General features: G+C 39.6%; 1 pseudogene; it reads right to left on the bottom strand.

Annotated features, from left to right (window-relative positions):
• Positions 1 to 9,325: 9,325 nt before the first annotated feature.
• LOC122444127 lies at positions 9,326 to 9,600 on the bottom strand (annotated as a pseudogene).
• Between the last annotated feature and the right edge of the window lie 3,740 nt (positions 9,601 to 13,340).

The raw sequence follows: 13,340 nt of genomic DNA, 5'->3' as shown, positions 1-13,340 counted from the left end.
TTTTCATCCCAGCTGCGGCTTCCAAATGTAAATCATTTCATTTTTGCTAGTGTGGCGAGCTTCTACAAGGCCCCTGTGTTGGTCCTATGGTTGAACAATTTGTATTACATAATAAGGCTGCTCTGTGGGGACTGCAGTTGAATCCCCTTCATTTCCTGGCAAATCATTGTTTTCTTTAAATGTTTACAAGTCTTCCCATCTCAGGGAGTACTATCAACTGATAGAGGGCATGAGCTGTGACCAAATGACCCTCAGCCCTTCCTGGCATGTGTGAACACTACCCAGCGTCGAGGCAGTCTCTCTCTTGGAAGAATCACCACCCTGTGGTCTTGCTTCTCGTCATGTCAGTCATTTCAGTCCGTCAGCACAATGCTGCTGTCTACAATAATTCAGACTTTTGTCACAGCACAGCAAGTTCAATATTTGTTCATTCCTAGTACTTAAAGCCTGGTGCTCAATAAAACAGTGCCGGAAGGACTGAGAAGTCCCACCTGAATGTTAGTCTCTTTCTCTCTAATTCTGTGGCAGGGGCTTGGACTTTCTCAGCTCAGAATCCAGAAGGCAAGTCCCAGGACCTCAGTGCCTCCAAAATAAAGAGAATAATTATGGTGAAAGAGGAAAAAACTGCTTAAAATTTCATTGCATGCCCTGTTTATAGAATTTTTAAAAAAATTGCTTCAAATCGCAAGATGAGTTTTCTTTCCTCTTCTGCCTTTTCTTCCATGTAGGCAGTTTCTTCTAGACAGAAACCATGAGTTAATTTCTAACGAGCACTGTGGAATCTCTGTCAGTTCTGGTCACTTCAGAAATCAGTAACAGGAAAGGAATGTGCAAAAATGAAAATAACTGTGCTGTGTTGTGGGCGTCGTTTTCTTCTGTTGCATTTTTTCACAATGCGTTTCATCATCTTCTCAATAATCACACATGGTAGATATTTAAGAAGAAATGTCACAATGAGACCCTCAGCATGGAACTGGGCCCATATGCAAATGAACTTGCTTATTATCCAGTTAGAAGACGGAGCCTATGTTTCAGCAAACTCACAATTCAAAAACCTCTAAATTAAATTTAAACACCTCTCAGCAACTCATAATGAGTTTCAAATTAAGTGAAATAACTGCCATTTTACTGAGTTCAAAACAACTGATTGTTTGGGGGCTGCTTTCACTCATTTGAAGTTTTGTCCAACTACTGCCATTGCATTTCATACTCTGATTCTATATTTTTGTCATAGTTTAAAGAGAATCCTTTTACTAATAAGCAGATGAGCCAGTCCATTTGCCAATAAGAGTTCTGCGTGTATGCCTTAATATATGCACTGCAAAACTCAACCCTGAATACGTCCATGTGAATTTAAGGCTGTATTTGTATCCTTAAAGAAAAGTTGGTAGACATATGATCTCATCTGCAACTGGTCATTTGTTTTCATTGAATTAGAATTGCATAGTGTAGTGAAAACAGAAAGGTCTAGGTAGAGATCACTTTCCACCACCGCCTGTTTGCTGAGATTCTAGGCAAATACCTCAACAACTCCAAATCTCATTTTCCTATATTTATAAAATGGTATAATAATACACCCAATTGGTAGGATTATTGTGAAGACAGGATGATCATAAATGTAAAGCACACAGGCGAACACTGGGCACATAGTAGTCACTCAATAAATTCCAGCCACTGTCATTAGTCACTACCATGCTTTGATTAAGAAACATGGCATGTTAATAAGATGCAAGGTCTTGGTCCTCAAAAGAGTTGACAGATGAGCGAATTAAAATACAGGACACAATATCTGGGACATACTTGTAGTAAAAAATCATACAGTGTTTACTTGAAATTTAAATTTAAAGGGGCATCCTGTATTTTATCCAGCAATTCAGTGCTTAAGTTCTGGTACTCAAAGACCTTACAACGTCGTGTCCAACTCTTCGGGACCTCATGGATGGTAGCCTACCAGGCTCCTCCATCCATGGGATTTTCCAGGCAAGAGTACTGGCGTGGGTTGCCATTTCCTTCTCCAGGGGATCCTCCCGACCCAGGGATCGAATCCGGGTCTCCCACATTGTAGGCAGACGCTTTACCATCTGAGCCACCAGGGAAGTCCTTACAACTGCATATTACCCTTTAAATATTTGGAAAATAAACAAAGAGCAGGTAAGAAGTGAAGTGTTTAGATTATAGCTTAATTCTTCACTTTACTTTGGGCACAGAGACAGAAAGTTTCCACTGTCACTTTGGATGTCCTTGGGACACCATGACATGCAATCAACATCACCTGTGCTGGCTGATAATTCAGAGGATATGATGCCCTTGTTTATAGCACCTTCAATTCCACAGACATTTTTACTTGACTAATTCACTGTTTCATACCAGGCAGGGGGTTGGGAGGAAATCATTCAAACCACATGCTACTCTGAAGTTCAGTTACTTGGCTGGAAAACAGCAGATAAATTGATAACTGCAAATGATCTGAAATTTGAATGATTCTTTTTCCACTTCAGCTAAATCTATTGAGCACACTCAAATAATTTAAAAGTGCTGAAAATAAGCAGTATTGGGGATTAATGAAAGCAATATATTCACTCTGTTGCATTTATTATTTTTAAATTATAGGACTCCCACTTGAAAGAACGCAATGAGTCTGAAATGAAGCAATTTTGTTTTTAAATATTGTCATTTAGAATAAAATGCATGTGACTCTGGGACTGAAATAGCCCAAGTTGTTGCTGTTTTCTGTTTATCCTTAACTATTTTCAAGTGAACCAAAAAAAAAGAGTACTAACAAGGAAATACCATGTCTCAATGATCCCACAGGGAATTGGCTAGATGTGGCACAAAAGTCGCTCAGGATGTGAGAACCAAGGAGGCAAAGATGGACATCCAGATCCCAGGCAGCTCCTTCTGGGGTCCAGCTAGGAATGGCTCCTCTGTGCTCCTGGATTGGCTCTAACCTAGTACCTCCAAGAACAGTGGGGTCACATAGAGGAAACAGTGGAGAAAGAGAGAGACCTGGATATCATGTTCTTTGGGGTAAAGACCCTACCCTCAGTGAGCTTACTTTCTAGTAGAAGAGACACTTTTTGGCCATGTGACTTTAGGCAAATTTCCTATCCTTTCTGAGCTTCAATTTCCTTATCTGAAGGATGGATGATACTATCTAACATGAAAGGTTCTTGTGAGGACTAGAAATGATATATGCAAAATGCACTAGAAATGATACATGCAAAACTCATGTAGTTCCGGAGAAACAGAAGTGGTAACTTTAAAGATTTTTATTACTTTTGCTACTATTATTTTTTGCTATGTCTCATTAGAAATGGAAACCAGCAAATTTAAAAAAATTTCAAATACCATGATATGACATATGTTGAATCTAAGATATGACATAAATGATCATATCTACAAAAAAGAAACAGACTCACAGACATAGAGAACAGACTTGTGGTTGTTAAGGGGGAAGAGGGAAGGATTGGGAATTTGGGATTAGCAGATGAAAATGATTGTATATAACACAGATAAACAACAAGGTCTTACTGTATAGCATAGGGAACTATAGTCAATATTCTGTGATAAACTATAAAGGAAAAGAATATGAAAAGGTGTGTGTATATATATATATATATATATATATTTAACCAACTCACTCTGCTGTACAACAGAAATTAATATATTGACTTCAATAAAATTTTTAAAAAAGAAACGGAAACCAGCGGCAGATAAAGTATAGGATACCCAGTTAAATTTGAATTTTAGATAAATAATGTATAATTTTTTTTAGCATAAACATGTCCCATACAACATATGGAACATGCTCAATAATGAATAAAAAAATCATTCATTAATTACCTGAAATTCAAATTTAACTAGGTATCCTCCACCCCCCACACTCCAATTTGGCAACCCTAAGCAAAATGTCCCTTCCAAGATGCCTGATGAAACTGAAATCCTTCTGAGTCAAGTTCTCCTTTCCTATTAATTTTTTTATAATGTGGATGCTTTCTTTATTTCAATTTTAAATTTATGTGCAACAGCAAATTCTTTATTAGGAAGAAGGTACAGAGTGTTAATATCCTCAGGATGGCATTATATTCCTTACAGCAGAATCAAATCTGTGCACTCAGAGTTACTAGGAGGGCATCTTTGTAAAATGGGGTGTAAAATAGCAGTCACCTCACTTATAGGGCAATACAGATGGCACACACTACAGTCTGTTGGGAATTGAATGTGGAAATTGGCACAGGGAAAGTGCACCAAAAAAGGGAAGCTGTTATTGCTATTATCCACTTATTCATTCAACCAACCTCCATTGAGATCCTGCACTATGGCAGGCACTGTTGAGGCACTAGGGAAAAAGGCAGAAATTCCCAACTTGTTGGGAGCTTCTATACAGCACAGACCCTACCGTCACAGAGCATACTTTCTAATGTGGAAAACAAATAAATAAAAATAGGTTATGTCCAGGGATGATAAATAGTACAGAAAAAATGCTCTACAAAAAAGAGAGTGACTTAGCACGTTGTGCTTCTCAATAGGGTGGCTGGGGAAGGAGGGCAATGCTGATAGTGACATTTGGGCAGAATCTTTCATGAAGTTAAGGAGCAAACCACAGAAATCTTCAGACAAAGAACATTCCAGGGAGAGAGAAGAGAAGTGCAAATACCCTGATGCCGGAGAGTACTGACAGGTTGAAGAAAACCCTTTATTGACAAGACTATCAGGAAAACCTATTTTGGTTTCCACAAGTCAGTTTACCTGGAAATTCTGGTCTCACATAGACCTCAGGTTCTCAATTTCAGCCCAGCTGGAACTACTGCCTACAAAGCTTACTTTGATGACCCCCTGTATGTGTGTCAAGGCCTGAGAAAGTACCACTTTAAGGGTTTGCTCTCAAGGGGAAAAATGCCCAGCTGCTGCCACAGCCTTTATCTAGCCCCATCGACACTAAAAGGTGATGCTCCAATAGCCACCTGAATCTTGTACTAAACGGAGGATCTTACAACAGAAGAGAAATTCTCGCTGCTCTCATCCAGCTTCACTTTTGTTTTCTATTTCAGCCATTTTCTTTCTCAGCTTCCCATTTCTATCCTTTGTTGTAGTAAATGATTATTAAAAAATCCTGTCCCTGCAAATGTCTTGTATTCAATCTTGACTTCTGGCATTTATCCATTATCTTCATTTCTTCGTCATGATACAGTGCAGGCAACTTAGTAAGATGACCTTCAGGAGACGTCTAGGTTATTTTTTCAATCTTTTAAAAATGCAGCTTGACTAGTCTTTTAGTACCTTCACATTTTTCTTCCCCTAGAGCTCTTGAAAGTGCTTTCAAGAATAGAACAGAATTATTTAAAATAGTCAAACTCATTTTTAATATGCCAGCACTATATGAAAGTGGTTCTTGGATTCAGTAGTTGTAGCTCACTCTTAAGTAGTGTAAACATATTTCTTTCATATGCATTACTTTCTTCTATATAAAGTATAAAGATCAACTCCAGTAAATTAACCTGATAGGATCTATCAGGTTCAATGCTGTGAAGGGTTTCTTATTTTTAAAGTTCTTTTTATTCTTTTTGGTAAATATTTTATCACTGTGGTGGTGAGCAGAATAGATACTAGGACATTTCTCCCTCTGCTGTTGCTCCTATCAGAATTAATCCTGATACCTCTCCAATTCTGGGGTATAAAAGGTTCCTTCTGACAGAGCTTCTGAAAGGTTAGCAAGAGCAGTTGAAGATCTGGGAACAATGGTTTCTTGAACTTTCTGCACAAGGACTTATTCATGCATTATCGACTTTTTATTGAGACTTCTGAGCAATTTTCAGTTTTAGTGACAACACAGGAGCCCACAAAAAGGAAAGAGTCATTTAGACTGGAAATTTCTTACATTGAATCCTTTAAGCTATTGAGGGGTATGCCAAGGTAAAGAGAGTATTAAGTCATGGGTGCCAGCTGAGACATCCTTCAGGAAGGTGATGCCTCCTCTACTTTTTGCTTGGATCTTCTTCCCCACCCTAGAGCTCACCAAGAATTTCCATTTCTCTGAGAAATGGCCACCATCTCACATTTCCTTAGATTAAGATACGTGATTGCAGCTTGATTGCAGATCTGGTTTTAACTTTCAAAATGGAAGTCATAGAAAACAAACAAATACACAAGAGACTCTCAGCCTAAAGTACCAGGCTCATTACCTAGAAGACTTGAGTTACAAAGAGTGCCATATTGCATGTATGCCCTAGAGAAACATCAACATAGGGAAGTACCACATCCCACGGTAATGACGTACCTTTAAAAAAGGCTACCTGAAAGTTCAAGCATTCCTGAACAGTTTATTTTTGAAGATGAATCCCAACTTCCCAGAAGCTCTTTCCATCTCACAGTGAAAATAAGATGCCGGGCACCAAGCAACAACAACATCCCCTCCCATCTCCAGAGTAACCTACAGAGTAAAATGGTAGCTTGCAATAAGCAAACACCATGAAAACATAATGTATCAATTAACAAAGAAAAATAAAGTTTCCTCTTCATGCTGTTCACTTATCCTGCTCATTTCTTAATAGTCCGACATTCATAAAAGGCCAAAGGACTCTGACCTTGACAAGCTAACTGAGCAGGAAAAGGCAATCATGTGTACAAGGCTGTCATCCACCCCACAAATTATGATAAAATATATCTCGGCATCAGAAAAAAGAGTTGCATATCTCCAGTGACATCCACAGTAGTACGTTTAAGGATTTGAACAGAACAGCAATTCATTTTGCACTAACATGTTTTATGGTTATCATCAAGCGTTATGTCTTCAGAGACTGAAAGGTGATGTTTTTATGGACTCTGGCTCCTCGCTGCATTATCTTCACAGTTCAGAAATTATCTCTCTCTCTTCTTTAATTTCCCCCTTCTCACTCCCTACCTTTGCCCCCCATTTAAAACAAAGCAGTCGTTTTTGTAAAGGAAAAGAAAAAAATAAATTAAATGAATCCATATTACACAAAGGGCACAAAATGAACAGATTTCCAACCCTGAATAGTTTCAAAATGAATGATTATCTGGCTAATTAGTGAAATAAATAATAATAATTGCCTGTCCCTCCTCATTAGAGCCCTTAATAGTAAATGAAACTCCAGTGCAGAGTGCCAGTGAGCTGGTTTCACAGCACAGGACTCAGAGTTCTGAGTGGAGGAAATAAAAGAAGATGACCCTAGATGTCAGATGTCCACATGCCAGCCCCCTCAAAAGTACCCATAAGAGAAAGAAAAATAGGGGCTTCAGAATCTGCAAAGGAGATGTCTGGGGGCTGAAAGGGAATATTTCTGGTTTCCTTCCGTGCTTAAGGGTTATACTAGGTTCCAGGCACCCACTGAAGAACGAGCACCAATAGCTATGGACACAGACCATTAAGGAGGCCAAAACATAGAAGGATTCACCCGTCTTCAAAGATAACTTGTTCAGCAATGTCCACGTTCTTAAGGTCTGATCTAATTTACTCACAACACCATTTACCCGAGCTGCTTGCAAAACCTTGGGTTCTAGACTCCCTCTTAGACCCACTGGCTTAGAAGCTCAAGGGGTGGCCCAGGGTGGGCGTGTTGAACAAGATCCTCTGGGGTGCAGTTTGAACCTGGAGTACCCCTGCAAGAGTCAGTGGATAGTGAGTCTGGGCGATGCTGTGAAATAAACCCTGTGCTGCCTTGTTGGGGAAGATGCTGTAGCAGGCAATCTCATCGAATCGGATCATCCCCCTGTAGAGACTTTCACCCCGTGGTTCAGTCACAATATCCTCTTACCTGGGCTTCGCTCTGTCCCAGCCTCGCCACCACATTTGAAATTAGCAGAGGACCTCGTTGCTGTTCTGCTTCTGGAGTCAGCCCAGCCAAACCTATTATTCAACACTGAAAGCCTCTGATTGGCTTCTAATGAGGCAGCGGATCAGCTTTTAGGGGTCTGTTCTCTGGGTGATGTATGAATGGCGCTCCCATTAATGTTAATCAGAGGGGAGTTCCCATTGCTCAGGCAATTGTATTGTAAACTCTTGCTCCTTGATACTCCAATCATCTTCCTGTGTTTTGAAGTCCACAAGTGTTCAGGCATAAGCAAGAATTGTGAATGAAAAGGTTGTCTTTAATCTCCTGTTTTCTTTCTTTTTTTTTTTAACCTCCTGTTTTCTAAATAAACCTCCTTTCAAGACTCTCCGAGGCCCACATCCATGCTGCTCCCTCCACAATGACATATTTTATCCAACCACATTAAGTAATTAACTAGTGTAACCATAATGTGCTTAGTCCTGAGGAGACAGAGGTGTTCCTTGAACTTGAAGAACTTACAGTCTGGCCTGGGTGACAGATGGGTAAAGGAACAATTATAAAACTGCTGTACACATAGAACGGACTGAGAAGGAAGCTGGGGTGGAATTTCAAATGATGAAAAGGAACTGCTCAAGAGGAGAAGAAATGATGCTCAAGAGAAGATGCTTAAAAGAAGAACATTCGAGCAAGGGAAGGAAGAGCTTATACCAGGGCCAGCTTAACCTAGAGTTTCCACTTGTCTGAATCTCTCACAGCAAGCACCATGCCCAGGACCCAACTTAATGTAGAGGACTGCAGAAATGTTTTTGTTCTATTTTAAAAGTAAAAGCAAAAAAGATATATAATAATGAATCTAGCCTGGATTATACTCAGCTTTATACTAACAAAGTCATAAAATACAATGTTTACTTTTTTAATGGAATAAGAGGCACATAAAGGCAAAAATGCCTAGGGTCTCAAAAGTCACAATGTGCCAAGTCATCAGCCCTGGCTTACACAAAGATACGGGTGCGGAATAAGGTCTGGAATAGCAAATGATGATACCTAAAGCACTCTGACCCCATACCCTGCAAAAGACACTTTTCTAAGAGCCTACTATTAACCTACTACTAACTTTACTCTTCACAATCCAATGATGTAGGTACAATTACCACCACCTCCATTATAGAGATAGAGAAATCAAGGCAGAATAGGATAAGCTCCCCAAAGTCATGCAGATAATACACTCACACAGTCATCCAGAAAACCAGGGCACCTCTCCAGGCCCTGTAACTCTAGAGTCCCCATACTTAAGCTTTATGTGGACACACCTCAAATTATTCAGTTATCTGTGATGAAGAGTCTACTTTCTTTCCTTCCAGTCAGCCACAGGCTAGTACTTTTGTAAAAAAAAAAAAAAAGAAACCAAAAACAGTAAAAAACAAATTCCTGAAAAAAATATGAAACATAAAAAAGACAAGCTTTTTTTTATTTTTTTAACATAAATTAACCCATGTATTATAGGCCAGCAACATTATCAAATGGCAGTGCTTCTACTGGTCCTTCCATTCCTTCAGTCTTCTGATGGCAGACTTTACCGTGATAGAAGTGGTGTGTAGGTTCAGGCACCACCAGCTACTGTTTTCACGCAGGAACCACAGTGCCAAATGCACACAGCTCATCTCTTCATCTTGGTTTTGCCACAGAAGGAGCAGGTATACTTGGCGTGCTGGCTGATTTCAATTTTCTTCACCATTTTCCTGAGGGAGGCACCATAACGGGTCCTGAACTTGCCCATGATTCCGACCTTCTTGGTGCATTTCGCCATGTTAACACAACCTAGATCTGAGCCCAAGAGCAAGACAAGCTTTTTTCTAAAAAAAAAAAAAGACTAGCCTGGGGACTTCCCTGGCAGTCCCATGGTTAAGACTCTGCACTGCCAATGCAGGGGGCACAGGTTTGATTTCTGGTCAGAGAACTAAGATCTCACATGCCATACAGCATGGCATAGCCAAAAAACATTAAAAATAAATGAGCGAATAAATTAAAAGGCTTAAAAAAGATAAGCCTAATTTAGAAAAGATTAAGTTCAAGAGACATAAAATTATGTTTCAGTAGTTGTACTTTGATGTTGCAGTTGTGTCAAATGTCTATAAAAGTTGCTCATGCTTTCCCTCACTGTATATGTTTACCTGATCTCAAAGATTTGCAGACTAGCAAGAGTCTGTGTATCACACGTGAAGAGCACTGTTCTGGGGATCCTGTCAGTAGAAAGAGCTACAATCTCTCTCCCAGTAGGGGAGTGGAAAGAAGGCACAACAAGGAGGATGTCACCTCCCCAAAATGATGGTGAAAGGACTTGAGAAGGGGGAGGAATGGGACTCCAGAGTCGATCAGGTCCAGACCTTTGTCAACCAACTCGAGGGTACACTTTATGCCAAGCACCCACGTGTGACAGGCAGAGTGGGGCCATGTTGCCTGAGCCTCCTGCTGATTAAAGTCTCAAGCTTTTAGACTTTTGGTCCACGGTCGAATGAGGTAATATATATATGCCATCACTAAGGCATACTCATAAGATCACAATAGATGTTCAAGTATAAATTTTAAATTGGGCCCCATTAACAGTCCACACTCCCTATGGTACTCTATGATCTGGTATTTTAAATTTAATCTCTTATTTGTCTTATGGATCATACAACTGTGTTGCATTATACAATTCTGCATCAAAACCTAAAACTTTATTAATTGTAAAATTTATTAATTGTTATATACCCCAATTTTTTGTTTCCTTTCTATATTGAGTTTTACATCATAAGTATATGACCATAAGACCTTTCAATCCTACCCCTGGGCATCTATCTGGAGAAAAACATGGTCTGAAAGGATACAGGCACCCCTGTGTTCATTGAAGCACTGTTTATAATAGCCAGGACATGCAAGCAAACTAAATGTCCATCGACAGAGGAATGGATAAAGAATATGTGGTACATATATACCATGGAATATTACTCAGCCATCAAAAAGAATGAAATAATGTCATTTACAGTAACAAGGTTGGACCTAGAGATTGTCATACTAAGTGAAGTAAGTCAGTCAGAGAAGGAGAAATATCATATGACATCCCTTATATGTGGAATCTAAAAAGAAATGATATAAACGAACTTACTTACAAAACAGAAAGAGACTCACAGACTTAGAAAATGAACTCATGATTGCCAGTGGGGAAATGATGAAGGGAAGGGATAGTTAGGGAGTTTGGGGTCAACATGTACACACTGCTATATTTAAAATGGATAACAATGTCCTACTGTGTAGCACAGCAAACTGCTCAATGTTACCTGTCAGCCTGGATGGGAAGGGAATTTGGGGAGAGAATGGATACATGTATATGTATGGCTGAATCCCTTTGCTCTCCACCTGAAACGGTCACAACATTGTTAATCAGTTATACTCCAAAATAAAAAGTTTTTTTTTTTTAATATATTGCTGAAAAAGTAGAAGAAAGTAGGATGTTGTTAGCACAATAATGTTTTAAATATCCCAGGAAATAACAGATCAACAAGCATGCTGTTTATAGTAAATTCTATTTCCTTATCTCTAAAATGAAAATGACCAATTAGATGTAAAAGTCCTTGAAAATATTAAACTGCTGTATTTAAGCTACTGGTTATTGGTAGTTTAAAAAACAAGACAAAAGGCCCTGAAATGGAGTCACTTAGGCTAAACGCCATGTCATCAAACCAAGAACTAACTTAATTACAATTTTGGCCCTCCCAGAAACAGAATCTTAAACCAGCCAATCCGGAATTGCCTAACCAGCAAGTGTTAGGTAATCTGACTGATAGACACCCACTATCCCCTAAAGGAAAGTAACCTTGCAATAAACAACCCACATTTCCCCTAGTATAACTTCCTTATTCCTGCTCCACTCTGCCTATAGAAGACTGTCATTTTACACAGTTCCTCACTCCTCAAAGTGCCTTTCTACCTGCTGGACTGAATGTTGCCTGATTCTAACCAATTTTTGCTCAAATCAACTCAAAGTGTTTAAAACGCCTCAGTTTATCTTTAGAAGAGGAAACCGAGGAGACCTCCAAGATTCCCAGAAGCAGCAAACAACCAAGCTTAGGCACCCGAGAGCTGCCTGAGCTCGCTGCTTTCTCTCTGTCTCTGGAGGTGTGGGTAGGTCCCTCTTAGAACCTAGTTCAAAAGTTTTTACATTATGAGCTTTCAGACTATTTAAGGATTTCTTTTTTCAGACTGGGTCCATAAATTGGCTGGAGTCAGACTGAGTCTGACTTAAGCCAGACAGTATCTGGGGTCAGATTGGGCTGAACTTGAAACCAGATGGGGTCCAGGAGCAGACTGGGTCTCACTTTAAGCTGGCCTAGATTCAGTGTGAATAAAATTCTGTTTTAAGGTTTAACAGGAAGATTAATCTTATCAAAGATAATCCTAAATTACAGTGACCACAATGGAGAACTTTTAACCTAGATAAGCTTATCCATTTAGGAGGTGCCCTAGAGAATGGCAACTCACTCCAGTATTCTTGCCTAGAGAATCCCATGGACAGAGGAGCCTGGCAGGCTACCGTCCATGGGGTCACAAGAGTCGGACATGGCTTAGTGACTAAACCACCACAAAGCTTATCCATTTAGGAGGTGCCCTAGAGGGTCTCAGTCAAGCACTAACCATAAAGAATAGAGGGAAAATTATTTTTCCTCCTCTACAGCATCTGGTGACCAGGCTAAGACTCATGGCGACACCCACTCTCTCCACACTTACAGATGGGATCCTGAGAAAACCAGCAGAAGCTGGCAAAAGATGAGAACTCAAACCAAATTCAGTTATCCCAGATTTCTATCTGCAGGGCCTCATTGAGAAAAGATGGTAAAATTTTATGCTGTCCCTTTCTGTCCAAATTCAGATTGGCAGGCAAAATATATAAGAATCAGATCTTCGAATTATGACTCATGACCGTGCTTTTGGGTACCCATTGGTTGTTGGTCTGTTCTCTTCTTGGGACAGCTTTGCCCTTGTATGTCTCATTTTGTGTCTGAGAACTTAGAAAGGACCTAAAAATACAGCCAGGCACAGAGATGCATTGCAGTCTATTTGTGGCTAGGGTTCTACCAACTGTTGCCAGCTCTCAGAGGATTTACTAAATCTTTCTTCTTCTTTTTATTGGGTTATCTTTAGGAATGGCTATCACTCTTGAGAAAGTATCTTTTGCACCCTATTTGAGGATACCTCTCATGTTCATGAAGCTGTTCTATACTTCCAGGAGTACTTACTATTTGTCTTGGCTCAAATCTGACAAAGATAATCAAAAGGATTTTTTAAAAGTAGCCCTATGGTCAAAAGTTAGCCAAATTGGTAGCTGATATTCAGAGCCTGAAAGGAACTTTTCTTAGACCTTCTCCCTTAACCTAAAGTGAAGTCATGTACCCAGAGGGAAACAAAAACATTCTGAAGCCTTTTTGTGGGAAGATCTACCAAAACATTTCAAAGAAACACAGCTCTAAATCTAGAACATAGGACTCTTTTGATTTCCCTCTTAGCTGAAGA

Source organism: Cervus canadensis, chromosome 6, assembly GCF_019320065.1.
Source record: "Cervus canadensis isolate Bull #8, Minnesota chromosome 6, ASM1932006v1, whole genome shotgun sequence".
NCBI lineage: Eukaryota > Metazoa > Chordata > Mammalia > Artiodactyla > Cervidae > Cervus > Cervus canadensis.
Note: the sequence above shows the minus strand (reverse complement) of the source record. Positions and strands in the feature narration are given on the sequence as shown.